Here is a 6,000-nt window from a genome sequence, read left to right on the forward strand (position 1 = left end):
TGTGTATGTGCATGTATGTATGTATGTATGTATGTATGTGTGTGCACATGTGTGGCGCCCCTGACCTGGTCAGGCACCACTGAGTACTGCACCCATGCTGGGGACAGTACAATACAGGTAATCCAGAAGGCTGACCGAGGTGTGACTACACAGGCGCATAGTGACCAGGTCTCACACATGTACCTATGAGAGGACCCCTGGGGATCCCAGGAGGGGGAAAAGCCTTCACCTCCACTGGAATAGTGGAGGGGGCCAAAAGCCTCCATCTCCTCTCAAGGGGTGTGGTAAGAGAGCCTGGTTGCTAGGTGGCGTAGGCAGGCACAAAAGGGAAAAGAGAAGGAGGAGTAAAGGGTCTGCAGCAGAGTGTGGAGGAGTGAGGAGCAGGAAAGTGAGGCTCTGACAGGAGCAGCAGTGAAGGTCCCAGATGTGAGCCGGTTCAGAGCAGAGTCCAGGGAGCTCCGAGGAGAGCTGACCCCTTCCCCTGGGCTGCTGTAGTCTGACAGCGTCCGCGCAGTGGCTACCGACGGGGGAGAACGGTCACCTAGGAGTGCTACCCGAAACCCATCTCCAGCTAAAGAGAGAGCACGGAGTGGGAAGTAAGGAGACTGCTAGGGAGTACCAGGCCCAAACGGGCGGCAGATCCCGGAGCGGGGATAGATCCACCTTTCCCTGCTAAACCTGCCGGTGTGGGGCCCTCAAAGCCCACACCACAACACCTAAAAGCCGCAGCCACGTAGCCACAGTTAGGGCCCACAGTTCACAGGAGGCAAGCAGCTGGAGTGATCTGGCCCAGGCAACAAGCAAACGGCAAACGAAGGGGAGAGAGGCTTCAGCAACTTCCCTGGGTGACCCCCATAGGGACTAAAAGTCGGGGTTACCCCAAACCACCAAGGGCTAAGGAAGGCGAGTTGGTAGTCACCATCAGAAGTCAGCCTGAAGGATACCTGGTTCCAGCCTGGTTCATCCCAGCTACGCCCGGGTTACTCACCCTGCCATCTGAAGTGAGTAAAACCCCTGAAAGACATTCTGCGTGTGTGGAGTTATTCTGCGCCTTGTGGTACTACGCACCTACACAGGGCCCTGGGGCTTGCCTCACTCTCAGGAGGCTATTCCAACTAACTGCACTCACCATCAGCCCCAGGCGTCCCTCAACCTGCAGTGGCGGTCCCCACTGACCGCAATTCTGAGAGTGGCGTCACGACAAGAAGAAGATCTCCTACCTGTGACAAGATCCAGCTGAGTGGAGTCCCTGAAGGTAATGCACCGACACAACCCCTGTGGGGCTTCACATCTGGCGTCACGAACAGGATAAGGACTAGACCTGTTCAGACAGGTGACCATGTGCCTGGGCGGTCCGCTTGGAAAATTGGAAGCGCCGCCATATTGCCACCATGAAAAGCGCGCCGAAAAACAACAGCAGCCCGCGCTGGGAGAAGTTACCGCCCACGAAGAGGTGTGGCTACCCAGAGATCCCCTGCAGAGTTCTGACCACGCTTGTAGAGAGAGCGGAAGCGTCCAGAGACGGCGGAACGGAAAAGAAGCCAGCAGCTTGCTATTAGAGAAAATGGCGTCTGAGTGCACAGACCCAGAGCCAGGCTCCGCTGCCTGGTGGTGTCGGGAGCTTGCTGAGTTCTGCGACCAACTGGAAGCCAGGGTCGGAAGGCTGATTAGAGAGGGACGGACGGAGTTTCTGTGGATGACCGCGGCGGTTCAGGCCTATGAGGGGAGAGCCGCGCGCCGAGTGCCAGATCGGGCGGTGACGACTCCGACCCCGATGCTGCCACCGATGGGTGAGTCCAGTGATACCCCTGCCAGCGCGAGTGCCCCGACCCCTGCTGCCACGCCCGCAGTCCCTGAGGAGGCGTCCGGCGCGGCGACGCTGAAGCAGGCCGCAGCCACGCCAGGTGCAGCCCGCCAAGCTCAGGCCGCCGCAGCGATGCCCTGCTCGGCCCACCAAGACCCGGTCCCTGCAGCAACGCCCAGTCCGGCCCGCAAAGAACCGGCTGCCACCGCGACCCTCATCCACGCCGCAGGTGTGACGCTGACCCAGGCCGCCGCCTTGCTAGGCCCGGCCCGCCGAGACCCCACCGCAGCAGCAACGCTCGTCCGCGCCGCAAGTGAGGTGCTGAACCAGGCCGCAGCCCCGCCAGGTGCGGCCCGCCAAGCTCCGATCGCTGCAGCGACGCCCAGCCCAGCCTGCACCGATCCCATTGCGACAGCGACGCCGATCCAGGCCGCCGCCATGCAGGGCGCGGCCCGCCAAGACCAGGCCGCCGCCATGTCAGGCGCGGCCCGCCAAGACAAGATTGCATCATCATTTACCCCGGCCTGCAAGGCCAGAGCAGCCACCGCTCCCCAGTCCAAGGAGGTCCCTGCTAGGAAGCCCACGCTGGGGGAGGACCCTGCATACTGGCAGCTGAAGGCTGACATGGAGGCCAAGTTCCCACAGGAGATGGTGGATCAGTACATGCTCCCTCCGCACACCCCCAAGAGGATTCCGACAACTCCTGCAGCAACCACGCCAAAGAGTTCCCCGTCTGGGTCTGCTGAAGAAAGCCCATCCCCAGCACTGCCACCGAAGGAGTGCTCAGAAGAACTAAGGGGGAGAGGAGGCCAGGAAGCTGAGAAGCTGACTCAGGAGCCACCAGCAGTGGATCCATGCCCAGAGCCAGAGATGTTGCCATACTCCCGCTGGGATGAAGAAGACCTGACACCGTCTGCTGAAGAAGATTTGCCCAAAAGCCTCACCTGGGAGCTGGTAAGCTGTACCTCGCAGAATCCAGTCCGCAAGACACGGCGCCGAAGCAGAACCCAGTCTTTCCCTGCACCGCCATCCCCAGAGCAGAGAGAAGTCACGGCCAGAGACCTAGAAGAAAAACGGTTCCTGAGAAGAGCCAAAGCACAGGTCAGAGGACCCCTTTGTAGAGGAATTGTGGAAGACTTTAGCCTGAAGTCAGGATACGGATTCATCGTTGCACCTGGTATAAAGGAAGGTATCTTCGTCAATAGAAGAGACGTCAGAGCCCACTTGCCCAGAGGACATCCGGGAAGAAACTTAAAGATGGGAGACTCCGTACAATTTACCATGCATCAAGGAGAAAGAGGGTGGTATGCGCTAGATGTAGCACCATGTCCTAAAGAAGAAAGGAAAGACAGCGATAAAGAAAGAAAAGACAAAGGACCTACTGATGAGACAACCACAGACGAAGAAAGAGGTCAAGAAAGCAGCGGGTGCCGCAGCCCTACAGGCCCAAGCCCTGGTATGGAGGAATCTGCATAAAGTAAGAAGTACAACAAGTTACTGTTTTGACCAGTTTGAAAGTTTGCAACGTTACTGTTTAAGAATGTGCCCACATAAACTGATGTGAGAAATAAACCTTAAGGCTATGAACTGGCTATAGCCACAAACTCTCGCAGTGTAAATAGTTACACCAGAGGGCACCACCGCCACCAGAGTCAGCCTGTTTAGGGGCTTGGCTCGTCTGCAACCAGGGAGCACGTCCGTATATAGGGCCTTGGCTTACCTGCAACCAGAGAGCATGCCTGTTTATGGGGCCTGGCTCTCCACCACAAAGAGGGTACCTGGTCAGCACCAACTGTGGAGGCCGCCTCTACATCCTGCCAGAAGAGGCTGAAGGCGCGGATCCACCAGGCCAGGTATACCCTGAAGACCACCAGACCATGAAAGCCGCCTCTACATCCTGCCAGAAGTGGCTGAAGGCGCAGCCAACGTGAGAGGGTTTTGGGTGGGTTAACGGACTTGTGGGTGGAGGGTGGTGATGTATGGTACCTGGTGCTTTTAAAAATGTTTTACATGTTTTAATGTTTTATGCATTTTAAAATGTTGTCTTGCAGCCCGAGGACGTGCTGGTGATAACTAAGGGGGAATGTGGCGCCCCTGACCTGGTCAGGCACCACTGAGTACTGCACCCATGCTGGGGACAGTACAATACAGGTAATCCAGAAGGCTGACCGAGGTGTGACTACACAGGCGCATAGTGACCAGGTCTCACACATGTACCTATGAGAGGACCCCTGGGGATCCCAGGAGGGGGAAAAGCCTTCACCTCCACTGGAATAGTGGAGGGGGCCAAAAGCCTCCATCTCCTCTCAAGGGGTGTGGTAAGAGAGCCTGGTTGCTAGGTGGCGTAGGCAGGCACAAAAGGGAAAAGAGAAGGAGGAGTAAAGGGTCTGCAGCAGAGTGTGGAGGAGTGAGGAGCAGGAAAGTGAGGCTCTGACAGGAGCAGCAGTGAAGGTCCCAGATGTGAGCCGGTTCAGAGCAGAGTCCAGGGAGCTCCGAGGAGAGCTGACCCCTTCCCCTGGGCTGCTGTAGTCTGACAGCGTCCGCGCAGTGGCTACCGACGGGGGAGAACGGTCACCTAGGAGTGCTACCCGAAACCCATCTCCAGCTAAAGAGAGAGCACGGAGTGGGAAGTAAGGAGACTGCTAGGGAGTACCAGGCCCAAACGGGCGGCAGATCCCGGAGCGGGGATAGATCCACCTTTCCCTGCTAAACCTGCCGGTGTGGGGCCCTCAAAGCCCACACCACAACACCTAAAAGCCGCAGCCACGTAGCCACAGTTAGGGCCCACAGTTCACAGGAGGCAAGCAGCTGGAGTGATCTGGCCCAGGCAACAAGCAAACGGCAAACGAAGGGGAGAGAGGCTTCAGCAACTTCCCTGGGTGACCCCCATAGGGACTAAAAGTCGGGGTTACCCCAAACCACCAAGGGCTAAGGAAGGCGAGTTGGTAGTCACCATCAGAAGTCAGCCTGAAGGATACCTGGTTCCAGCCTGGTTCATCCCAGCTACGCCCGGGTTACTCACCCTGCCATCTGAAGTGAGTAAAACCCCTGAAAGACATTCTGCGTGTGTGGAGTTATTCTGCGCCTTGTGGTACTACGCACCTACACAGGGCCCTGGGGCTTGCCTCACTCTCAGGAGGCTATTCCAACTAACTGCACTCACCATCAGCCCCAGGCGTCCCTCAACCTGCAGTGGCGGTCCCCACTGACCGCAATTCTGAGAGTGGCGTCACGACAAGAAGAAGATCTCCTACCTGTGACAAGATCCAGCTGAGTGGAGTCCCTGAAGGTAATGCACCGACACAACCCCTGTGGGGCTTCACATCTGGCGTCACGAACAGGATAAGGACTAGACCTGTTCAGACAGGTGACCATGTGCCTGGGCGGTCCGCTTGGAAAATTGGAAGCGCCGCCATATTGCCACCATGAAAAGCGCGCCGAAAAACAACAGCAGCCCGCGCTGGGAGAAGTTACCGCCCACGAAGAGGTGTGGCTACCCAGAGATCCCCTGCAGAGTTCTGACCACGCTTGTAGAGAGAGCGGAAGCGTCCAGAGACGGCGGAAGGGAAAAGAAGCCAGCAGCTTGCTATTAGAGAAAATGGCGTCTGAGTGCAGAGACCCAGAGCCAGGCTCCGCTGCCTGGTGGTGTCGGGAGCTTGCTGAGTTCTGCGACCAACTGGAAGCCAGGGTCGGAAGGCTGATTAGAGAGGGACGGACGGAGTTTCTGTGGATGACCGCGGCGGTTCAGGCCTATGAGGGGAGAGCCGCGCGCCGAGTGCCAGATCGGGCGGTGACGACTCAGACCCCGATGCTGCCACCGATGGGTGAGTCCAGTGATACCCCTGCCAGCGCGAGTGCCCCGACCCCTGCTGCCACGCCCGCAGTCCCTGAGGAGGCGTCCGGCGCGGCGACGCTGAAGCAGGCCGCAGCCACGCCAGGTGCAGCCCGCCAAGCTCAGGCCGCCGCAGCGATGCCCTGCTCGGCCCACCAAGACCCGGTCCCTGCAGCAACGCCTAGTCCGGCCCGCAAAGAACCGGCTGCCACCGCGACCCTCATCCACGCCGCAGGTGTGACGCTGACCCAGGCCGCCGCCTTGCTAGGCCCGGCCCGCCGAGACCCCACCGCAGCAGCAACGCTCGTCCGCGCCGCAAGTGAGGTGCTGAACCAGGCCGCAGCCCCGCCAGGTGCGGCCCGCC

Source organism: Anomaloglossus baeobatrachus, chromosome 5, assembly GCF_048569485.1.
Source record: "Anomaloglossus baeobatrachus isolate aAnoBae1 chromosome 5, aAnoBae1.hap1, whole genome shotgun sequence".
NCBI classification, from domain to species: domain Eukaryota; kingdom Metazoa; phylum Chordata; class Amphibia; order Anura; family Aromobatidae; genus Anomaloglossus; species Anomaloglossus baeobatrachus.